The 24,914-nt window shown below is 41.1% G+C and overlaps 1 long non-coding RNA gene across 3 annotated transcripts in view; it reads left to right on the forward strand.

The window, feature by feature from the left end:
- Positions 1-24,914, forward strand: part of LOC112543789 (uncharacterized) — a 58,177-nt gene that overhangs the window by 12,231 nt on the left and 21,032 nt on the right. The window contains exon 1 of one of the 3 annotated variants that reach the window (XR_012902491.1): positions 23,755-24,707. The exons of the other annotated variants lie outside the window; for them this stretch is intronic. This is a non-coding gene — a long non-coding RNA (uncharacterized LOC112543789). Of the gene's footprint in view, positions 1-23,754; positions 24,708-24,914 lie in introns of those variants that run through there. 3 annotated transcript variants of the gene reach the window in all.

Raw genomic sequence — 24,914 nt, forward strand, 5'->3', positions numbered from 1 at the left:
ATAAGTCATACCATCTTGACAGGCAGCTCAATCAAGAAAAGAAATTTAATATATCTATTAATTGAAAATATCCTTGAAGCAGTGCATTTAATATTTTCCTTTATTCAAATCATAAGAATTATTTGTGAAGGAAATGGGAAATTGAAACAAACTTTTCTTTTTCTTAAAAAAACCATCTTTCTAGAATACAGATGTACATAGGAACTTATTAAGTTTTTCTGAATTTTTTGTTGTACGCATGTGGCTATCTTAACCAAGAATGGGTTCTGTGTGTGTGTGTGTGTGTGTGTTTGCATATGTATAAAGTAATTCTTCTTTAAAAAGAGAAGAGTGGAGAAGATTTAGTGCTGCAAATAGTAGTTTTACAAATGGATTACATTTAGAAAATTGTAAAAATGCAGAATACGAAAAAATTCAAGCTATAAGGTCAAGATATCTTGCTTTCAAAAAAACCATTCTGTGATTTTTCTCATCTGCACACCTGGGTCTTCATATGCGCTCCCATTACGCTGAAGGCTTATTCTGATCTTAGTGGAATTTATTAAACAGATCAGGAAAGTATGTTAGAGTCCTCAGTGATCACTAAACTAGGGTGAAGTTGATAAAGGTTCAAAATAGCCGGCTATATCAATGTAATTTGCTCAGCAGCATTGTAGGAAAAATGGAATGCCTTTTTAAGAGGAATAAGTATCTGGATGCAAACTGAGCTTGAACCTAATTGATATATTTTTGTAAATCTTTCTTTGGAAATGTGAACTTAGGTGACTTTATATCCTCTCCTGAATGCAACAAATCATTCTGAAACTCTAACACACTTCAAATGCTTCTCTGTTGAAAAGGAGGCAATTGACCGTAATCAGGTAATAAAATTCAGAAATATTTTTTCCTGTGATAACCTGCAATTTAATGAATCCCACTAGTTTCCAAAATGCCTTTTCCAGGGATGAGCGCAACAATGAAGAGAATAAGACTTTTATGATGTGTTAATTATCACTCTTGGATTGAGGGGAATGTCTATAGAAATCCTAGGACTGAGATTTGGCCTTCTCTCTATCTGATTAGCCCAGACAAACATGGTCAGGCCATATAAATGAGTGATGTTGAAAGCAAACCTATCTAGCCAGCTTTGTGCATTTGAGTTGAGCATGGCAGGGCTGTCCTCTTGCTATCTGTACTGCTTATTGTAGAGAGAGCGCTTTTCTGCTCACAAAACACGTATGCTTGCATACTCCTTGGGAACGACACCAAAGAATACCTTATAAATGAAGTATGTGTCCCATCAGGGATTACAGCATCATTTGATCAAAGTCCACTGGAAATTGCTCTTGGCAACACAGACATTCCCTGTCTTCAGTCTGCTTGAGCTTTATTGGTGAGGCTGGGAAAAGCAACATGGATTTAAGGGCTCCAACCGGAGGTTTAGAATAGGAGTTTTATTGTTGTTTGTGGGTTTTTAAAATTTATTTAAAAAAAGCATAGTGTGAAATTTGTTTCTTGGATGGGTTAAAAGCATTGGCAATAGACTTACTTCCCTACAAAATTGATCATGCCCTCTATAAGTTGGCTCTTCTCCTATGAAGTAATGCAATACAGGGACCATTTACAATTAAAAGTTTTTTGGCAACCCTGGTGAAATATATTGTCATCAGCTGTAGTACACTGACACAGTTGATAGAGTTAAAGAATGTTTGGAAAACTATACATTTTTTTGGCTTTGAATTTAGTGAAAATCCGGGCAATCAAAATATCTACCTGGCAGCTCATGAGAGACACTTCACGTTAATTATTTCCTTGTTAAACTATCTATCTGACCCTGTGTGCAAGGCTACACATTTGTATACATTTTATAGGGTCTATTTCCTTTATAAATTGCCCATAAATCAGATACAGATTTACTTGGCCACATCAGTTTTTTTGCAATATACATTTTTGCAATTAAAGATGACATGGATAATGCAGTAGAGAAACTAAGTGTTATACATTTGTTTCTCTCTGGAAGGACAGTACTTAGAATAAAGGGAATTTTGCTGTACAGAGCAAAAATTTATCACTCCATTACCCATTGTGTTAAAGTAAATGCAAGACCAATGTAACACCATTGTTTATATTGTGGCTTTTTTGTGGAGATGACAAAGCTTGTGACACATATAAAAACACCTTACAAAATGCCAGTAGATTGTTCCATTACTATACCATTTTCGCTATAAACTGAGCGACATGATTTGTCCAAAACCGCACAGCAAGAGACTGACAAATATACAATAAGTACCCAGAAGTCCTAACCACTAGACACTCTAATATACGTCTCTTACTGCTGCTAAAGTAGTTCTGGGGTCAGTTTTTCACTTGATACAATGCACCTACACTGCCTTTGAAGAGACTAGATTCCTTTCTGGTGTTTTGTGCCCACCATGTTTGGTGTGTAGCAACTTTTTGTTATATTTACAAGGAAGATGAGGCCCTGATCTAAAGTCAGTGGATAGACTCCCACTGAATTCATTGGATTTTGGCTTATGTCCAAATGGAGGAATATGTATATAATGTATACCGCCATATGCAAACATATTTAATAATTATTAAAGTTTATTATTATAATATAAGTTTCCATCCCTAGATTCATTTTTTAAATATTTTCCAGATGAAAAATAGATAGGGCCATATTGTATCATTGGTTGTTAAGCAGAAAGCCCCATGCATGGCATTCTGCTTAAAAACGGATGTAAAAAAGGTGAGTTGAGCACCATTTAAAATGCAGGAAATGAGTGAGATTGAGAGGTTGTCTAAGAGCTTTCAAAGAATCCAGTGTGTGTGCATGCATGCACACACTTTCCAGTGTGTTTTATTTTATCTCCATTTTGTCAGTGTAACTCATAGATTGTGTGGGTTTCCGATAGCTGTTGTGGATTTTTACAGTTTAACAAAAATACTTTGTGTGTAAAAAAGTAACAAAACATATTGTTGACTTCCTTATGTTGTTGGTTCCTTTGTTTGTAATACTGAGCATTCTGTTCTTGGTGCTGTATATTCATGGCACCTGTGTGCGCAGTGGGGCCTGAGACAAGGTGTGGGGAGACAGAAGGGGTGGGGCCGAGGGCAGTCAGCCCTGAGCGCCACACTGACTGTGGCATCCCTCCCCTCGAGCTCTTATAGCTGTATGGAGCGGTGCTCCAGCAGCAATTCAAACAGGCCTGGGGTCCAGCCACAACCACTGCCACAGTAGCAGTAGCAGCAGTGGCGGCCAGGAACTCCAGGCCCCTTTGAGTCACTAAGCCCTGAGGCAACTGTTCCCTTTGCCTCCTCCCCCCATCAGCAGGCCTATATGTGCATTATTCACTAGCTTAGAATGAATGTGTGTGATCTGTAATGTCTAGTCCCAGGACTCTAACAACCTGGTAACCGCTCATGTCCAATGGACACAATGTTGGAAGTGCTTGTGATTTTATGACGAGTCTCTTGATACTTGTTATAGCTCCTGGAGTCAGGTGAATATGTAAGTATCTCAGCTTTCATTTAAAAAATAATGCATTTCTAATCCTCTTGGTTGTGTAGAAGATAAATCAGAAAGGAACCATTACAAAAGTAACCCCATTATTTTTAAGTCAATATCATGATTTTGGGGGGACTGATTGACAGCTTTTCAACTTTTGGGGTTGGCCATGCAGGAGCAGTAGGAGGTTGTGCTGAAACTCCCATCTTTGATTCCCACTGATATTGTGGCTCCTGTATCTATGTATGCTGTTGTAGGGTTGTCACTTCTACAGCTGAGGGTCATGGACTAAATGTTATACTGAATTTCTGTGAACTCCTGATACTTGGTCTTGAACCAAATGCAACTCTGTTTAACTATGGAAATCCTGTGATTTGCTCACTTACCTATGTGTGTCACTGACCTTTATTAGAGAGGGAATATATAGCGGACGTGTTCAGGTGCTTAGTAAATCCATCTATTGGCTGTACTATTAGAATTGTTCCTTCATGGTGACTTGCCAAGTAGAGATCCTTGTATTTGAAGCTGAAGGTCACACATTCTGTTTCTAATGTTATATGTCTGCGACTGTCTGGCAACTTTGGTATTCATATTTAAGCAGCAGTGTTTTATTAAAGTTGAGCTTGCATGTTACTCATTGGGCTGGTAAATTTTCACCCAGGCATGTATACTAAGCAATTTCTTACACATCTTGGACTTTGTAAAGATCACAGTCATTTAATCAGAAATTGGCACTTGAAATAATTTTGGCATCTCCTTGCTGCTCCATTTCTTGGTATTATTTTTCTTTTTTCCATTCATTTTCTCTTTTGATAGAACCAATGGCCATGATACCATATGGGCATACTTAGCAGATTTGAGGCATGGCTGACAAGAAATACATTTTTCCAAATGTGGAACTGTCTCACGGTCAAATGGCTGTGGTACTGGCTGGGCTACTTTGTTTTCTTGGACCGTTTGTCTTTATTTTTTATCCCCTTACTGTAAGAAATGTGGTCCATATGAACTACCTGATCAAAAAATAAAAAAGCTTTGTTTAACATTCCTTCCAGTCTGTGTGCAGGTTCAGCTCAGATAAAATACATTCTTTTTCCAATGCCCATGTACATTTATATAATTGGAAAGGATATTCTGAGAACTACCTGTACCTCAACAGGAGTGTTGCTAATATCTAAATTTTAATCTGAGAGTGAAAACAGCTTATCCAGCATGCAGAACCAATCACAATTTGACTGCAGTGGCGCTAACAACCCCCATTTTCTTGTAAACATTAATAACTACTGTGCACATGATCAATGTTGTATAAGCACATTTTCCAATCATTGCATGCTTCCTAGAAGGCTACTTGAGTGATATAGCCCATTTTACCCAAAGCTGACATGTTACTGTAAATAACAATACAGTGAATAGAGCAGAAAAACAACCAAACTTAAGGAAACCCATGTACATTAAGAGAAATCCAACCATGCTATAAATCAGCTAGCAATTGATGATCTCTGTTTCTCATAGAGCAGGATTAAGCTTTGTAGTATTTAATATTGAAGAGACAGAGGAATCCATTCTTGAGTGTGAGCCATGGTGTTATTCCTTTGACTTTTCATCAGTACAGCTGTCTGTTGCCTTCTGAGCAAAATCATGCACAGCGTCATGTTTAATGTTCTGAAAGAAAAGAGAACATGGAATAATTATTTTAAAATAAACACCAAAGGGACAAGTATTGTGTTCTTTGGCTTAATTTGTACATGCATGAAATCATTTCTCTAAAAGGGCTTGCCAGTGTCTTGTTTCAAAGCCTGAGGTTTGGAAGAAGCCTACAACTATCGAGCAAGAGTATCAGCCATCCCTCCTGTAAGCGTCAGTACAGCGAAGCCACAAACCTCAGCCACCACAGCTTAATGGCAATAGTTTAGAGATCAGCCTGTCTCTCACAGGTCATTAAACATCACCCAGGCTAAAAATATAACATGGGCAACCAACATGAAAGAGCAGCGTGGGTGCTCATGTCTTACTACAGCAGAGGCCATACCAGCAACTTGCTGAGAGCCAGAAGGCCATACTTACTTTGTATGTAACTTTACCTCCATTTTAAAATAAAATTACAGTATGCATGAGGCTGAGCTACTGGGTTGAATGGAAGAGTATGCAGTGCAGAGAGTCCTTGGCTCTGCAATGTCTATTTTTCCATGGTCACTACAGGTCAAGCTTGTTGGTCTTTTAATGTACAGCTCACACTTATTCAGAATGACTTTCTTCACATGCAGAATGGGCACATAAGTGGGTGAGGATCAGTGTTCCCTCTTATCTTTTCTATCCACGTGTGGATTTTTTCCATCCACGTGCAGAATAATTTTTTATGTGCACCGAAGTATGTGTGAATATGCACCACCAAGAAAAACTTAGTTGTGGATGCTCTGCTAATCATCTGGGTAGCATTTAAATATCTCTTTAGCGAGTACACGAGCACACAGCTTACAGGGAACACTGGAATGAGGATTGTGGTGTATGGGACTATTACAAGCTGAAACTTTGAAATGTTAAGAGGTTTCCTGGTCCTGCTGGCAGGCTCAGAGACTTTGTAAGGAAGCATATGAACTGTCCTCAGCAGTCAGTCTGAGGGAAGCCAGTCTAAGATGAGTGGTGCCTCTCTGTTTTAGGGAACAATTGTTTTGCCTCTCTCTGGTTTTGGGTTCTTGGATGGTTCAGGTTCTGATGTCTCAGAAGCAGCATTATGTTTCAACACTCTGCAAAGATAAAAACATAAAATACTTTAATTTCTCTCTGTGCATGCAGTGAATATAACAGAGACAACAGAGGTGGGATTTGTCTTGGCTCTCTGTTTTTGGCAACTGTTGTATGTTTTAATTTTTTTACTGAATCTTAGGCCAATCTCTAGAAGCTACCATTCACTTTAATGGGAGTGGGGTCAGCCTATATTTGAGGTTCATAATGAATACTAAAAGCTGTGGTTTGGCATCAGTTCTGTGGCGTGTTTCTCTGACTGGTGTTATTTAGATGAGACCCTGTTACTTCCTTATGAGGACTTGACTTATGCAAAATTGTTTGTTTGCTATACCTGAAATTGTAGCACTTGGGCACTGACACACAGTCCGTATAGCTCATTTATTGTTTACTGACCAATTTGTATTTCCAGCCTCTATAGGTAAAACTCGCTCCTGTGCAGAGGACCATCACAGGTCTTATGCCCCACTTAGCCCTAATATTAAAATCTATTCTGAGTCTTTGTCTAGCAGGTGCATTTTCCCATTAGAACAGTTTATTCAGTGCAGAATCTAGAGTTTTTGTCATCTTGCTTGCAACTTCCCTCTTCAGGGCCAGTGACATTTATAGACTTCTTTGAAAACTCATGATCATACTCCAGGCTGGTGTACACTGATATCTGCTCCATGTGCTGAGTGCTTGGTCTCCACCCTGGTTGTCTTCCATACATGCCTAGCCTCCCTCAACTTTTTGTCTTCACTTGGAGCAATCTGCATTATGTTCTTTAACTTACCCTTCTGAAATACATGGGACATGGACATTAGTTCATGTGAGCATAGCTGTAGAACAAGTGATACAGGTCAGCTGTACAAACCCAACCCCTTTCGTTTGAAACTGGAGTTTTCCTTCTCCTTGCTGAACTGCTTGCCAAAGCTTATAATCCCATTTGCTCCCCAAACATGGAATTGAGTCTAATCCCTGCAAATCTATGGCGGTATGAAGAACCTGTCCGAACAAACCATTGGCTAGTCCCAGATTTGCAGATGGAATAGCACTAGCATGTGGAAACCTGAGAGAGACCTGCAGATACATCTCAAAGGGCTACCGAGCACAATATCCTGAGCAGATGTCTGTGTTGCAAATGCTTGCGGGTGTATATTACACCAGCAGGTGCTGAACTGACTGGAACAATGTGCTGGTTTAAAAGGAAAAAAAACACCCTATTTTCTTGACCATGAAACACTGATGTACGGTAGCATTTGCGGAAATGCATAGTTTCCCTGAAGAGTTGCCCCGTCGATCAAAGTGGGTTGAGCTGTATCTGCTTAGTTTTAGCCATGTTTGTCAGTCAGTGGCTAGGGAAAGAAACTTACTCCCCAGCCTGTGCAAAATGAGTCAGCCAAGATGCTGGAGAGAAATCCAGTGTGAGCTTGACAGTGTTCACTATGTCTTTGGAAGAGCTATTTTTATGAAGAATTTGGCTTGAATCCTTGAATTTTGATTATGCTTTTTTTTGTCTTTGCATTTTACTGCTTCCCTGTAACATGTCTTAAATATTGTCTTGATTTATTTCTTTATGTAACTTCCCTTATTTATGAAGATGTAATGTCCCCAGGGTCAATGGGGCCCCAGTTGTTCCATGCAACTGAAAGAGACATTACCTAAGTGGACCATGAATCAAAAGTAGAGCAGACATAGAGAACTATTTTTACAAACCCTGCTTTGACTCTCAAGGACCTGTGCCCAAAAGGCAGATGGGGTGGCCTGTGTGGGGGATGGGAACAGTGCCTCTGGGAGCTGGATTGTGCAAAACTTAAGCTAGTGTGTGTGGGGATACAGAAGAGGAGATGGACGTAGGAGGGTTTCTATAATGTCAGCCTTCCCAGCTAAGCTATGGCGGGCACTCTGTACAGAAGGCAGGCCCTGTCTAGGTAGAATCAGATATCACATGCTGAAATGAGCAATTTGCTGCTGTTCATGCTTCTGCAAAAAGTGACCCAGCAGAAAAGTAAGAGCTGCTTATGTTAAAGCTGGTCATAGTGTGGCTTGACAAGAATGCTTAACTCTGAAAAGTGTCTGTGGAACTAGCCTCCAGGTGCATATGTTTGCTGTTTCTTCATGACATTTCTAATGAAATCGAGATCAAGAAATGATTCCTAATGGCCAGGGACTAATGGTTCAGTGTCTGTCTCCCAGATGATGGTCCTGCCCTAGGGAATAGTTCCCTTTCCCTCTGTCCACACACTGCTGTTGTGTGCCCTGTGCTTGTGTGTGGATAGGTGTCACGGGGTGGGACTCACTGCTCTGGCACCTCCTGCTGGTAGCTCCAGGGAATTAGTTTGATCGTCAGCAGGGTACCTCCTTCTAGCTGGTGTCTCTCCCATCCATGCTCCAGACCCACGGTGCTCCCACACCGTAGTGCCCTCTTCGGGAAACTGCCTTCTGGCAATGCCCACTACAATGGTCTCTTGCCCCCTCCCGGGGGTTGTATTGGTGATCCTTGGTCTCTGCTGCCTCTGTGGCCAGCTGTGGTCTTCACGCCTAACCCCTCTGTCGCAGGGGAAAGCCACAGTCTGCATGCCCTCCCCCTTATGGGAGGCATCAGCAGTTCCCAGTTTCACCTGCCACTGTGGCCAACAGTGGCCCTAAAGCCTAGCCCCTCTGTCTCAGGGGAAGCCACAGTCTGCATGGGCCACACCTTGGTGGCAAGGTGAGGTGTAAGGGGAAAGGAAGTGGGGAGATCAGGCAGGTATCAGGCTAGAGCCTTTGTCTCTAGCTCATCTTAGCCCGCCCAGCACTGCTCTACAATGCCTCTCAGGGAACTGGTCCTGCACCCTCCCTGGTCAGGATCCAACTGTTCACTCTCTAATGAGCAGCTCCTTATATAAAGGGCTGCTCCTGCAAGCTACCCTTTGTTGGCTTCTTAAAGAAGAGATGTTAAAATGAGTTTAATTAAGTAACCATGTAACCACTGAAAATTTCAGCGGTTACATGAAGGGCAGTGGCCGGCTCCCTGGGAGCCATCTTTTAAGCTGGCTCCCTGCATGTACTGGCTCCTCCCTGCCTCCCTGTGCTGCCACCTCTGATACAGAAGCAGCAATGTGGGGCAGGCAGGCAGCGCCCCAGGGAGCTGATGAATGTGAGGAGCTGGTTTTCAATTTGGCTTCCCACATGTACTTGGAGCCTGCGTGTAACCATAAAGGTTAACTGATGAACCCAGGCTCATCGGTGAACCGTGTACATTATTACACTTTCACATACCTACTACAAAGCTCCTCTCTGATTGACCAGGGCTCTGTGAAAGCCTTTCCAGCTAGTGCGGGGCAGCTGCCCCACCTGCTGGTACCTAGATTCTATGAGTAGAGATGGGACGGTTCTGGCTATGCTAGTGCCTCCTCCCATCTGTGATGCTAACAGTGGTGTAGGTAGTAGCTCCTCCATCCCTGTTCCTCTGTATCTGAGATCTTCTGTCCTTATCTGTGTAACATTCCCATTGCCTTGGATGGAAGTTTTCCCTGAATAAGAACTATGGGATTTGGTCCTTGTTTTCTGTATTAGATTTTTTTTAAACTAAAAGTTGGCTTTATTTGTCAAGTATTTATTTTCCTTCATTCACCTGGTAATATCCCTTTCCCTCCTCAGTGAATTCAGGATTAGTTATTACCTGATGTTATTACTTCAAAATGCCTGGAACTCTAAGTGCCATACTTGCAGATTTAAAGCATAAATTCTATGAGGTCATAGTATAAGGCTGAAGTGTGTTTATGGTCAGAAAGTAATTGTGTTCAATATATCATCATCTTATTCTATATCAGCTCTTTATACGTGGTTGAGTAAAACGTACAGTATCTTAGTGCTCATTTTAAAACAATTATTTTTAGACCTAGTTGAAAGTTTTTCATCAAAATTTGGTTTTTGATGAAGCAACTTTTAATTAAATGTTTCTGCTTTCTGTGGAAAACATTGATATTTTCCCCTGCATATTTTGATTAAGAAAGGTTGCTGATGCAGTGTGTCATGTCAGTTTTAGTTCACTTGCTGTATGTTTCAATTCTGTTCTATGAATCTCATCTCTCATGATGCACTGCTTTTCCCCTTGCCAAGAAGAGAGGCCATGGTGCATCACGGTAGATGTAGTTCAACCAGAGAGACCAGCCTACATTGAACTACAACTGCTGTGAAGCATTCAGCCACAATATTTTTGTTTCCGATTTTCCATCATATGTTTACAGAAGAGTGAACAGGATCTTACTGCACCAAATGCATCATCAAGAACATTGTCAGTTTGATTCTGACAAAGATATCTTGTTATTGATAATGAGGTAAATAACCTAAAGAAGACAGTTTGATCAATTCCCCAATGGAGTCTGAAAAGCTAAAAAATCATATTTTTGTCTTGTTAACCTAATCAATTTGAAATAGAATCACTGATGAGAAACAACAAAGGCCCTGTCAGCCTTTGTCAAGCTCCTAATCACCACAACTGCACTTTATTCCCTCTGGGTATCCTCTACTGTTTGGACCAGTTCATTACTTCTCATAGATGAGTCTCAGCAAAGTATTATCAGGGTCAGGAAAGATAGGGATAATTGAACAGAGCAGAAGGTTCCTCTTTTATGTGGATTTAACCTTTTTTTTTCCTGATGAAAAGTTTTCATTTCACAAGTTGTGCTACCGTCTTCCACTGGTTTGGCCTGTTTCATGGATCTGTGTTCTTTGGTAGGAAGGTTGAGAGGCATTTTGAAACCCAAGCTAAATAAGTGACAAGCATTTTTTTATTGTTTCCTTAAACACAATTGGTGCCTGCTTCTGTTACTTCCTTTAACCTATTATTCTGAATTTTAATATTCACCCCAAAAGGGAATCCTTTCCTGAACTATAGTTGCATCTTTTCCTTCCTTAGCTTCAGTCATGGGTCTGCACAAACTGGCTTCTTAAGACTGTCATTTATACACCTTAGTCCAGTGGCTATAGATGACTGAAACTGGAGTAGATCTGGTCAACAATTTTGTCACCTTTTTTAAAAGGAAATGACTTTTTAAAATGAATATTTCTGAATAAATTTGTGTTACTCCTGGATTTTTCAGGGAAAAATTTGAGCAAATTATATTTTTTCAAACTTTTCCACAAATGTCAAATGACTGTTTTTTTTAACCAGTTCTTAAACAGGAAGGAAGGACTCTCTGCATCAGCCAAAGAGGAGGGTGAGCACTGACGAAGGGCTGCTTCCAAGTCAAGAAGAAAAGAAATGAACTTTGACTTTAGAACTCCTATCTGGGTGGGTCTACACAGCAGGACTTACCTTTTGAAATAAGCTGCACAAGTTGAGCTAAGTCCATTGCGTAGCTTATTTTGAAATTTGGAGTGTCTATACAGCACGTATTTCGAAATAGAGCACTCTTCTTCTGACTTCCCTTGCTCCTTATACAATGAGGATTACAGGAGTCAGAGTAAGAAGTACTCCAGTTTGACAGTATTTTTACATGATTTCAAAATAACTGCCTGCTGTATAGATGCGGACTAAGTTATTTCAAAATAATATTGCTGTGTAGACGTAACCTCTTTGTTGCATCCTACTTTAGCCTTAGCTTAGATCAGTGGCTGAAATGAGGAAGGTGATTGAGAGCACTGTAAATGGCACTTGTTCTCATGCCATCCAGAGTCTGAGAGCTATTCCAGCTAAATCTAAATACTCTCAGACTTTAAAATATGAACCATGTGTTAAGATGGACCTCTCACGTGAGCATCTGAAACTTCATTGCTTTGAGTTGTAAACCACTGAGTAATGGTGACAAATAGCTGTTTGTTTACAAGAGCATACATGTACGAAGTGCAAGAGAGATTATCTGTGATTTTGCTGTTATATTTGTTTCAGAAGCTGGTGTTCAGAAGGTTATGGATCGACTTCATTCCTGGTCTTGCAATAAAGTTGGCAGATTTAGACCAGACCTGTGTTTGGAAATATTTCTATAGACTACAATTCAGCATGAAATATGTAGCTATTTGACAGAGTGTTCAATATGTCTAACTGCTAGAACAGAGAATAAACCAGCCAGGCAAACAATGAAATACGAAAAGGTTGCTTGTAAAATCATCCTAGCCTAAAGGTGTGCATCTGCCAAGACTGCTCTGTGGTGACATGAATCGTCACAGCTCCAAGAAGATGGAGGATTACAAGAAGGTGGGGGAAAACAGAGAGGCCAGTCTGACTCTGCCAACAATAGCAGGTTGCAATACTTAATCTTAGTGCTAATGCCAGTGTGCTTCAAAGCTGCTGTTGTTTTTATGAGTTAAAATGCAGAAAAGGCTAATCTGTATATTTATGTCTGTCTGGAAATGCTATAACGGCCGATGCCAGATCCAAGGGGTTGGCATTCCCATGATGTGATCTGAAGATCAAATGAAAGTGCCAGAACTCAACTCCCTCACATGGAAGCGGAGGCAGAGAGAGTGGGTTAATGGAGGAATTCAACAGAGGGATTTCTGCAACCCAAGATTATTTTTTCATTTTCTAGCAACAGAAGTTTCCTAGATTATTCTAGAGACATATGACAGGTAATTGCCCTTCAACAATCACTACTCCATTCACTACAAGGCATACTGACTCTACGAACCATATAACTTGTACTACAACTATAACTTATATGATTATTTTTAATGACTTTAGTGCTAATGAAATGACAGACTGAAAGTCCTGAAAGCTGAATTCTTTAATTCTCCATAGAACAAGTGCAGCAAGCATCGTGGTAGTGCATGTTTCATTGTACTGCCGTACTAATGTGACTGATGTGTGTCAGCTCACAGAGGCAGGGCCCAACAGGGCTGTGGATTCACTTCACGACAGAGTCGATTAGGGATAGTTGCTTTTATTAATCTTATTACATCGCGACTATTACAGGCTTAATATTGCCAGATGGTCACACAGCTACTGCAAAGTAATACACCAATAAGCATAGGCAGAGCAATTCATAAAAGAGTAACAGGCACTTGGAAATGCTTATGCCCCTTCAGTCTGCAGGAAGTCTTGTTCCGGTCACCTCACACTTGGCCACAGTGGATGTGGCTCCAGCTAGAGGGATCCAGGGCACCCTTCGAGGTCTAGGTCCCTGGTGAGACTTGTAGAGGGATGGGACTCCCAGTGTTCTTATACTTTAGCTGTTTACTGAGTGTGCGTGAGTTGGCCCAATGCCACTCTCAACATTCCCACGGAGCAAAGAGCTGAGGTCATGATATTTATCCCATACTTGGCTCTCAGCTAGCAAGCATAGGGAGTTGCAGCTGATGAAGGCTGTCTGATAAAGAACACCTGGTATTTTTGCCAGCAGGACTCATGGCTGACCTACAGGAATACAAATTTAACCCCTGCAGGCCTACCTATGGCTTTTTATGTGACAAGGTAGTATGGTGGTCACCACTGAAATGTCAACATTTACCAATAGAGGCCACGGCCTGTTACCCCCCCTCCCCCCGCAGATACCATGTTGTCGCCACTAAAAGTAATAATTTACCATTATAGTTTGGTCTCTCGGCCCATTCAATCCATGACAACTCTCTCAGGGATCACAGCAAAGTTGCTAATTGTGGTTCTGTCTTGTGACGTCATGCCTTTCCACTAGTACCTGAATAAAGGTCATTGGCACTGTCAAACAGCAGTGACCTTCTCCAGGTTTGAGAGAGTAATGTGAAGGTGAAGAGCTCCATATCCCACTATCAATCCCCTGAGCCACCCAATTATCTCTGCAATAAACAGCAGTTAGAAATGTAGAAATATCACAGTGAGATATTAGGAAAGTAAATACCATAGATAAGGAGAAACAGGCAGGTTAAGAAGCACTGGGAATAACTAATGCAGTATGAGAAACCAGTTGATCACTCAGTGGAAGAAAGCTCTGGAAAAGAGGAGGGTTCAGATATATCCAGACACTTGTTTCCAGAAGGGAAAATATTATCATGATTTGTTGCTGCTTCAAACTAGTATTAGGTTGCATGAACTGTTACAGATATAATATATGGATCTGTCTTTTGTATTGGGTCCTGTCATGGCCATTTCCTTGCTGTCTAAAGGTTTGTTTGATAGTCTGTCTCTAGTGGTTTGTATACAGCTTTACCAATCAAGAGTAATTATATTTTGGCTGGATTAAGGCAAAGACAGTGACTGGTAGGAGTATGTTTCCTTGGCTTTCTATGTTGATAGGACAGATTTTTGGCAGCTGATTCTGCCAAGGAATTGGGGGTTAAAACAAACTTTGAGCAGTTTTGTTTTGTTTGTTTAAGAGTATCTATTACTGCAAGCTTGATTTCCTGCCCCCTGTAAACTGAAGCAGAGCTGAAATATTCATTTTGATACAAAGGTACTCCATAAATGTTTGTTGTAGGATATTGAATTACTGTAAAAATGAGTAGTCCTGTGGCATCTTAGACACTAACAAAAATATATAGTATCGTGAGCGTTAGTGGGTAAAACCTACTTCATCAGCTCATCACCCACTAAAGCTCGTGATACTATATATATTTGTGTTAGTCTCTAAGATGCCACAGGACTACTCGTTGTATTTAAAGTTAACAGACTAACATGGCTACACCTCTAGAATGGCTACACCTCTAGATTACTGTAGTTAGTCATACTTATCTGTGTCACAAAGTTGGTTCTACTATATATACAATATATACAGAAAAGTGGTACGGTCATTTTCTTTAACACTTAGCTGAATGGCTGGATATAGTGATCATTCATCATTTGGTCTGTTCCTGTGTGGCCAGACATGCTTGATGGTCCAAAAGTCCAACATTGGAACAGAATTGATTCTCCCCCCCCCCATGTAATTGGTGGGGGAGTCTGCCTCTGGGATGTCTCCACCTCTCAGTTGGTGGAATTTTATCCTGGATATTACCAGCCACTCAGAGAATTGCATTCGCTAGAATGTCTGGTGGCATTCTGGGTACATGTTTAAAAAGCGTAATACACCAGCTAAGGGCAATGGCCCCATGAATTTGTAGACTAGAGTGACTGTAAAGAATTCATTCCACTTTATGTCCAATATGTGATGTTGACATTTTGTGCAGAAAGCTTCCAGCGCTGTCTGGTCTGACTGGCATGGTATCCATGTTTCTCAACTCAGCTGCAACGGAAGGATACCCCTCAAACAGATCCTGAACTTTGTGGTTGTGTCAAGATGATTCCATAGTTGTTGTAACTGACCCATAACAGATAAAGTGATGCCAATTTGGTGAAGAACCTCTGTATAAAAGTAAAGGTGCGTACAGATGCCAAATAGCAAAAGCAGGAGTCTGCTTTGACAATTTTATTATTCAGAGATTGGAGGTGCTTGGATTCTATTCTGCTGGAATCATTTGAATACCTGGAGAGATGATAATATTCATTTCTTGTTCCACACACCTGTATTCTGTTTGAACAGCACCTGGTAACAGATGGGTGAAATGACTCTTGCAAGCATATACCTTAAATTAGTTGTAAGTATGCCATAGCATATAGAATAAATGTGAGTCACAAATCTTCACTAACAAACCACTGGAAAATGCTCCAAACACTGTAGGCTTGAGACGGGTCCAGTGATCAGCATCATATGGTAGATGCAGGATGCCTAAATCTATAGGGCTCTACAGGAATATTTTTCATGTAAACTTTGGCTTAATGAATTTGCCTATGCCATCAAACAACTTTCTTCCCCCAAACAATTTTGTTGGTAATTCACATAAACTCCTATTATTCTTGGAGTGCAGATTTAACAAAAGCCAGTCTGAATTTTGCTGCTTTCACATTTTTATGGTAGAAATCACACAAATACTTGGCTTGTCTAATTATAACTTGAAAATGTAGTATGTATTGCTGAAAATATGTCACTGCATTATTCCTACAAAAATAAGCTTCCATGGGATTTGTCCTGGTCCACTGGTCTTTTGCTAGTTCATATTGGGAAGAGACTTGATGGGTATGAAACTTTATCTAATACAAAACCAATGATTTTGATCTAGCGCTGGTGTCATAAGAGTGTCACAGATGACTAATCAACACATATGTCTGAATCCTTCTAATGCTCTTGGATGTCACTTAGGGCTTTAACAAGGTGCCACCGTCCCTCTACTATCCACAATCTGTCATTCTGTTTGCTGGAATGTCTACCTTGTTGTGTTTCTATAACTTTTTGATGATGATAGGGTGTTGGCCTATTGTTCAACCCTCAACCTGAAGGATCAATGGGCTCTTTGATTTGTCCCTGCACTTGATATGTCTACCAGGAGTTACAATCCTGTTGGCATGCCTCTCGGGGCTATTGATGGACCATAAGCCTTCTCACTGTGCAGGCCCCTGGGGAAGGTACATACACTTACAGATTGCAATATACCGTGCTATTAGCATCTGATTCCTGCATCCACCCTTATGGATACATCACAATGGAATGTCAAAAGTACAAGACTTCAAGGGATGAGGTTAGGTCCATAAAAGGCTATTAGCCAGGGGATAGAAATGGTGTCCCTGGCCTCTGTTTGTCAGAGGCTGGAGAAGGATGGCAAGAGACAAATTGCTTGATCATTGTCTTTGGTCCACCCTCTCTGGGGCACCTGGTGGTGGCCACTGTCGGCAGACAGGATACTGGGCTAGATGGACCTTTGGTCTGACTTAATATGGCCGTTCTTATGTTCTTATGATGAATCCACCATATCCCTTGATCCAATTAACTTAATGTTTAAAGAAAGTGCACCTGATTTCTAGATGGATTACATCTATTATCTGATGTGTAAAAGCAGACTGTGTGTGTGGGTGCATAGCGCAGCACAGGTTTTGGGAAAGGTGGTTGACCAAAGCTGGGAGGTAGCAGGTTTAAAATATGTTATTCTCTACATGAAGGAATTAGGAGCTATATGGCAGGGAAGAAGAGATGAGTGCTGAGCTGGGACTTGAAAAGAATCAGGGAGCTTAGTCAGGACTAGTGCTAAGAGATTCCAGATCACTGATGGAGGAGTTGGGGGGGGGGTAAAAAAACTCTCTAGAGTCCAGTGCTAAGGGGCAGGGACCGATACAACAAAAAATTCTGGGCTGTGTCTAGACTGCATCCCTTTTTCGTAAAAGGGATGCAAATTAGACATATCGCAATTGCAAATGAAGCGGGGATTTAAATCTCCCCCACTTCATTAGCATAAAAATGGCTGCCGCTTTTTTCTGGCTTGGAGCTTTGCCGGAAAAAAGTGCCAGTCTAGACGCGGATCTTTCGGAAAATAAAGCCTTTTCCGAAAGAACCCTTATCCCTCTTAAAATCCCTCATTTTTATGCTAATGAAGTGGGGGAGATTTAAATCCCCGCTTCTTTTGCAATTGCGATATGTCTAATTTGCATCCCTTTTACGAAAAAGGGATGCAGTCTAGACACAGCCCTGGTGTTTGAGGAATGCAGAGAAGTGTAATAGCAGAATTTGTTTGGCAATGATGATCCATTTAGATGGGATGTATACAGCGTAGTCAGACAACAGATTTAATGGTTGTACATATGGATGGAATGTGGAAGAATTAAGACAGTTGTGGCTGGTTTGAGGAAGGAGGTTCTGCTCTGGTAAAGGGAAATAGCTCTCTAGTTTTATAAACAGGATTTGTCAAATCAGAATAGACCTTTGGTCTGTCCAGTCCAGTGTCTCATCTGCAGCAACGGGTCATACCTTTGGCTTCAGAGCAAGGCAAAGAATATCTCTGATAATGCACCTAGGCAATTCCATAGTGGTATGTAGAATCAGTCCTAACTGAAATGGCGTGAAAATGGGAAGACTAACTTAAACTTCATAGCCCCAAATCTGAATGAGATAAATGCAGGTAACCAAAGTTTACCCTTGACTAGATTATTTGGTTCATACCTGGAACATGGAATTTTGTTTTAATTATGGTAGCTGCCAGTACTCCAGTTATAGGTCATGTAATTGGCCTGCACTTTATACAGTCAAGCAACTATGACTTATTCACCGCCTTTGAGCAGAGAACTCAATGGGCTGTCATGATAAATGGCCCTACAGATTTAATCTAATTGTAAATTCAATTGTAAATAGTATGTAAAAGATCATCCAATAACCTACAATAACAAATGTTGATGGGGGAGGAGGAATGAAAGGGAGATGCACTGGATTAGTGTAAACAAAAAGGCCTAGTGATATAACTCAATGACTGTGTTGAAATCATGCATAACAAAACCAGAAGTGGAACCAGAAATTAATGGATCAGAATTGGTATGTTGAATATTAAGCCTAATTGGTGGGCACATAATAAGGGGAAGGTCTATTCTATCTCTCACTCCCTTTAGAGGAGGAGATAAAAAATGAAAGTACAGATACAGGCTATTGGAGTGAGCTTCTTCATCAAGGCTGCCACCCTGACATCTCATGGAACCTACAACTTTCTCTCCTAATCCAGAGAGATGTCTGAGCAGATGGGCCAAAGAGAAGGCCGGGGATAATATTGCCACCTTAACTAGCTCCAACTGAATCCCAAATACCGCATGAGATAAAATGAGATCTGACTTTAGCGGCAGCAGAAGCAATAACCACAGCTCCGGCCTGTTTCAACTAGCTTCTTTTCTTTCTCTCAATAGGAAGAATTTTTTCAGGAAAAATGGCTCTTGCGCAAAAGGGTTTTTTTGTGCAAAAAGGAGCCGTCTACACAGCTCTTTTTTTGACAAAAACCTCTTGTGCAAAAGGAATCTGAAGAGGAAATGCAATTGCGAGTGTGACATATGCAAATGAGCACTCCATTTGCATTTCCTCTTGTGGAATAGCCTTGCCATATAGACATAGCCATAGTGTATTTGCCATGGTGCTAAGCAAGCTGAGTTCCCTGTACTGTACACCAAACCTTATTTAATACTGTTTGATGCTGGGCAATAACTTGGTTCTATTACACCTTTGGCCCAATTATTCTATCTAAATGAATATGCCAGGAAACACTGCATGTTGTGTGAAGCAGTGTTTCCTTCCCACCCAGAGTGAAATTAAGTCTCTACTGAATAATGGAAAGGGAAGCTCAGAAGTCTGCAAGAACCCTGAATGGTTCTGTTATTGATTACCGGGTACTGTATCTGACTATTGGGACTAGGACCAAAGAAACACTGTTGATTCAGTTTCCTGACCAAGTGGCAGAATCTTCCTGGTTGCTTTATCATGGCCAGAGAATGGCATGCATGCAGCTTAGCTCTTCTATGAAGCAAAGTAGGTTTTGAGTCTTTAGAGTCTTACCAAATTCATGGTCCATTTTGGTCATTTGCATGGTCAGACATTGCATGATTGTACTACTTCAATCTGAAATGTCATGGTGTAATGATTGTAAGGATCCTGACCCCAAAAAGAGATACTAGGGCATTACAAGGTTATTTTGTGGTGGTGTCTGGGGGGGGGGGGGTTGTGGTACTGCTACCCTTCCTCTGCTCTGCGCTGCCTTCAGAGCTGAGTAGCTGGAGAGTGGCGGCTGCTGCCTGGGAAACCAGTTCTACAGGCAGAGCTGCTGCCAGCAGCAGTGCAGAAGTAAGGATGGCATGGTATTGTATTGCCACACTTCTGTGCTGCCGCCTGCAGAGCTGGGCTCTCTGGCCACCTGGTTCTGAATGCAGTACAGAAGTAAGGGTGGCAATACTGTGACACCACCTCTCTAGCTATGCAAGTCCCCTGCAATTCTCTTTTGGGTCAGGGCCTCCAATTTAGTCTCCTCCTATGGAAATCGTTATAGAATAGGATAAAAACTCACAAAAGCCCAGACTTCATAGGTGGAGACCAGATTTCATGATCCATGCCATATTTCTCATGACTATGAATTTGGTAGGGCCCTATCTTTGAGGTTCACCAATGTATCTCTTCTATTACGGCTTCCCAAGTCCCACTTTCTTCCATTCTTTTGCTTGTATGGTGTTTTCATCTAGGTTAAATACTGGTAGTGGCTGAGTGTTCCTTTTCCAGCCACACTGCAAAAACACTCAGTAGAAAAATCAGATTTTCCACGGTTAATAAATCTGATCTGTATGGTTAATACTCTAGATGTGTGTTGGATCCAGTACACATCTGGGTGCACTAGGTGGCAGCCTCTGATCACATGACACTAGTAACTGGCTCACAGTGGGTATGCAGTTTGTTTGGGGCATAATAGCGGGAGAGAAAGAAAGGGGCTATCTCCCCTGATACGCAGAAAACAAGAGTCAGAGAGAGATATATCTTCATAAAGATAGTATGCAAGTAATTATCAAATGTAAAACAGACGTCAGGATAGTGCGGAATGAATGAGAGAATTACATTGAACGGGGGAATGGGAGGATTTCTATCAGAATGTCGATGGGACACATGCTCAGATATAGAAAGAATGAGAATACAAACTACTTAACACTTCTTCCTCTGTCCTTTTATCGGTCAATACATTTAAAACTCACTTAACTGTGAACTCTTGAACAGAGAGGGAGTCACATTTAGTCTCGTATCCTAGATTTGTCCTGCAATAAAAGGTTTCTCATTCTTCTTTGGAAGCTCTGTTTAAGCACAGAACTGCAAGTGTGGACATCCAAAGAGCATGTCTGTCTATGGAGAGAAGAACCCAGAATCTTTGGTTCTCAGATCCCAGCATTTTGGGATGTTTGGATCTGGTTTTGGGTCTGGAACCAACCTTCATGTGGGCCTTTCTATAAAATGAACAGAACTAAAAGCCTGGATCCAAACTCTCCCTGCATAACTTCATGTAAACTATTACCATTCGGCCAGTTCTTTAATAAGCAAGTAGTAATTTGAAAAAAATAAATAAATCTGCAGGTGCAGGTTAATCCTGACACGTGTGGTTCTACCATGTTCCCACATCTAAACAATGCAACTTTTCTCTTTATTCATTGCCAGTGTCGCACTGTGTTTCCTATATGTTTCAGTGCAAATCAGCTCTTTCTAGCCTGTAGCTGCTGCTGTTACTGATTCAGTGGTCTCAGCGCACATAATTAATTTTGTCTGTGCCAGTGACCATTTGATCTCTCAACCCACATCACTTCCTGCATGTGCCACTGAAATCACAGCCACTGTTTAATTTCCTCAGTGAAAAAAACATTGAGTTAAAGTATCATTTACTCCAGCTTTTCTAAAACCTGTTTGCTGTTGTGTGTTTGGGCTGACAAATAAAACCCTGGGTGAAGAAAATGAAATTATGGACACCTTGCCAGGTAAGGAGCTAACATTGGAAAGGGGGCAAACAGCTGCTCTCTTCGCTGCCTCCATCTTTTTTCGACTTGAAGAAAGATGTAAATCTGAAATTTAGTGGGAACAAGGCAAAGTTCATAGAATGGGTGGTTCTTCATTGCTCTTTGTTCCCTTTTATTACTTGAAGAGCGTAAAGGGGCCATACTGGCCATTGATCTCAACTTCTCTAGAGGATGTTGACTTTGTCGACCCAGTTATGCTAGCTCTATGCCCTCTGGTGTGGGCATGGCTGAGGGAGGCAGCATGGCTGGAGAGTTGTTGTATTCCTGATTATTCTCAGCTGATACAAAGGCTTCTGAGGGCTACTGTAGCTCTCTCTAAGTTAGAGCATTTCCATGGATGCTCTAAAATATGTTAGGGGCTTGTGGCTTCCCCAGTATATAGGGAGGGGGAAAAAGTAGTTCAGATAGTCAGGGACAGAAGCACAGGTTTCCCAGTTCCTCAGGGTTTGGCCACATCAGCTCCACTAAAAATACTGAAGTAAAAATTATCATAGAACTTGCATAACATTTGCATAAAACTCCAAAGTTGGCACCCTTCCATGTAGTCCAGCAGGATCCATCAGTTGTATCACATACATTTCTGAATGTGACACCGATTTTTACTTCTGTAATTTCCTACTTGCTTCATCAGTTTTCTATTAAAACACTTCTTCTTCCCCTACCCTGCAGTTCATTCATTCCTCCTACCAAACCCTTGGGGTGATCCATTTTGCTACTTCCCCAAATCAGTTGATTCCACCTCTTCCTTCAGCCATCCACTCTCCCTTTCCTTAGTACTTAGTAGTCTACATTTCCTGTTGGACTCTTGTTCAGCAGTATCTCATTTTACCCCTTCCCAGCAGGGAAGGGTGCAGTCAAGGTCTAGAAGGCATAGATGAGAGAGACATAAAGTCAGGATAAATATGTCAGAGAATCCCATTGCCACCCATTGGTTGGTCCACAGTGGGGTGAAAAAGGGCCCTAGTCCTGTAAATAACCATTGGAACCTATGGGGTGCAAATTCTAGTCTGAGGTTTGTAAGGGTGTGTGTGGGTATGATTCATCTGCTCTTGTCTGTTGGTTTCATTTGAAAGGAGTCCATTGAATGAGGCGCAGACAGAAAAGTGTGAGAAACCTGAGCAGCTTGGGCCGATATATCTCCACAAACAGGGAATTGGCTAGAAATAAATTAGGCTAGGTTTGTAATGCATCTCACTGCATCAGATCAGGAGCAATCTGCCATTCTAGGGGAATCCTAAGATAGTAGCAGACTCCAACAAAAGAATCCCCCCGTGTTAATGCATAGTGGAACTGCTGTTGGAGGCCATCAGTTGCCACGCAGCTTTCACTGGAATCTGCTGGATCTGGAACTACCTCAGCAAGTGCCCCGGCTCGATCACTTGTTTTTAGATTGTCTGCAAAAAGAAATCCTAGAAAAAATTAACATTTCTGAGAATGATGGTTGTTTGCTATTTCATTTCAAATTCATATGAAATATTTAGGTTGGCTGCAGTGGGACTGCCAGGTGGCTAAACATGCCGAATGAATGTGGTCAGCGCTTGGGACATTCATTTGGTTCAAGGCATCCAAAAAATTATTTCTGACCTTCCTTTGGTTTGCCAATCACTGAAGGCTGCCGGTTACATCATATTCTGCAACAGCCAATAATAAATTAATAGAATTTGGGGATGGAAAGACCTGTTAGGTCACCCGGCCCATTCCCTCCTGCTCCCCAAAGCACAGCCCGCGACTGTTCCCCACAGTATTATTTTCTAGTGCTTTGACTAGTCTTATTTGAAATGAGACAAGGGAAGGGGCAGCCAGCACTTCCCTCTGGGAATCTATTCCACAGTCTAATGGGCTTCATTATTTAGTGTTTCCTGCTATTCAGCCTAAATGTCCCGTTGATTAGTTTCATCCCATTACTCTGACTTTAAACCCACTTGCACCATCTCAGCAACTCTCTCCTTCCCTCCTTTGTAACACTAGTATTTTGTGCTTCTAGCTGAGAATCTAAAGGAGCTGTGCCAAGGTGAATGCTGTTACCCTCTTTCTTCACAAGAGGAAACTGGGATACTGAGGCTAAGGGGCTCTTCTGAAGTATATGCAGTGACTGTTAAGAGTCAGGAATCTAGCTTAGATCTCCTGTCTCCTTGTCCCCCTTCTCTAGCCATTTAGCATACTGCTGTTTTAAGTATACCTATATATAAAGGCCCAAACGTGCCTTTCCAGTGAAGGTTACATGCACAGAGTTGAGTATGAGTTACAAAGCGAGGGAAGAGTTAGAACTGTGCTTAGTAATTCCTCTCCCCTTCTCTTAATCTGATGATGATTAGGAAGATAACTCAGTATCTTTCTCACCTTTCTCCTTTGCCAAAACCTCGTATCACTGTTTGTAGCTCGCATCCTTTGGTGTATTTGTTTTTCTTCTAGGCTGGGTTGCTAAGCACATCCCATAGTTACGGAATGACTTTACTTTTGAACACACATGCTGCCAGTATGTTCTGACTAGATAACCTCACAGACCAAATTCCTGGATGTGAACAGACTCTGTAGTAGTCTGAATCCAGATCTGAGCTTCGCAGCTGAATCTTGTCTCTCTAATAACTTGAACCCAAGCTCTCGATCAAAACAGGCTTTTCACTGCTGAATATTAGATGTGGATATTGAGGCTTGAGTCTCTATGTAGTACAAAGCAGAGGTGGTTGCTCATAGGCCTTTCAGATGTGATCTTATTAACTTTGAGATGTTTGGGTACATAATGAATGAAATCAAATAGTAAATCAAATAGTAGATCTAATCCATTGTAGCTCTAGATAAAACGTCTATTAATTTCGCTTTAAAGCAATCTTACATGCTATATGCCTGATCCTGTAAGATCTGTTGCAGATGAAGCCCATAGAAAATAGAGATGGAAAAGACCTACAAAATCAGACTTGTTTGTTCCCCTGCCAATACAAAATTGTTCCTTATGGTATATTTTTCCAGTGCTTTGTCCAGACTGGTCCTGTTTTTTAAATGACTCATATGATAGGGTTTCCTCCAGTTCCACTGGTGACTGGCTGTTGTCCAGAAAAATCTTTGGAACATTTTTTTCCTTATTTTGCCTTTGTATCTTTTGGATCCATCCAGAATTTTAAGGGCTGCAACTTGTACTGAACATTCACAGATTGCGATCACCTAGTCTGACCTCTTGTATAACACAGGCCATAGAACTTCCCCAGAATAATCCGAACTCATATCTTTTTAGAAAGACATACAATATTTATTTAAACATCGTCCGAAGCAGAATCTACCATGCGTCTGTGGGTAAGTGTTCCAATGTTTTATTCTTCTTACTGTTTAAAAATTGACACCCTATTTCCAATGTGAGTTTGTCTAGCTTCAGTATCCTGCCATTGGAACATGTTATGTCTTTCTCTGCTAGACCCAAGAACTAGTTGTTAAATGTTTGTTCCCCATGGTCAGGTTCTTACAGACTGTAATCATGTCACCCCATGAACTAAACAGATTGAG

Source organism: Pelodiscus sinensis, chromosome 3 (assembly GCF_049634645.1).
Source record: "Pelodiscus sinensis isolate JC-2024 chromosome 3, ASM4963464v1, whole genome shotgun sequence".
In the NCBI taxonomy this organism is placed as follows: Eukaryota; Metazoa; Chordata; order Testudines; family Trionychidae; genus Pelodiscus; species Pelodiscus sinensis.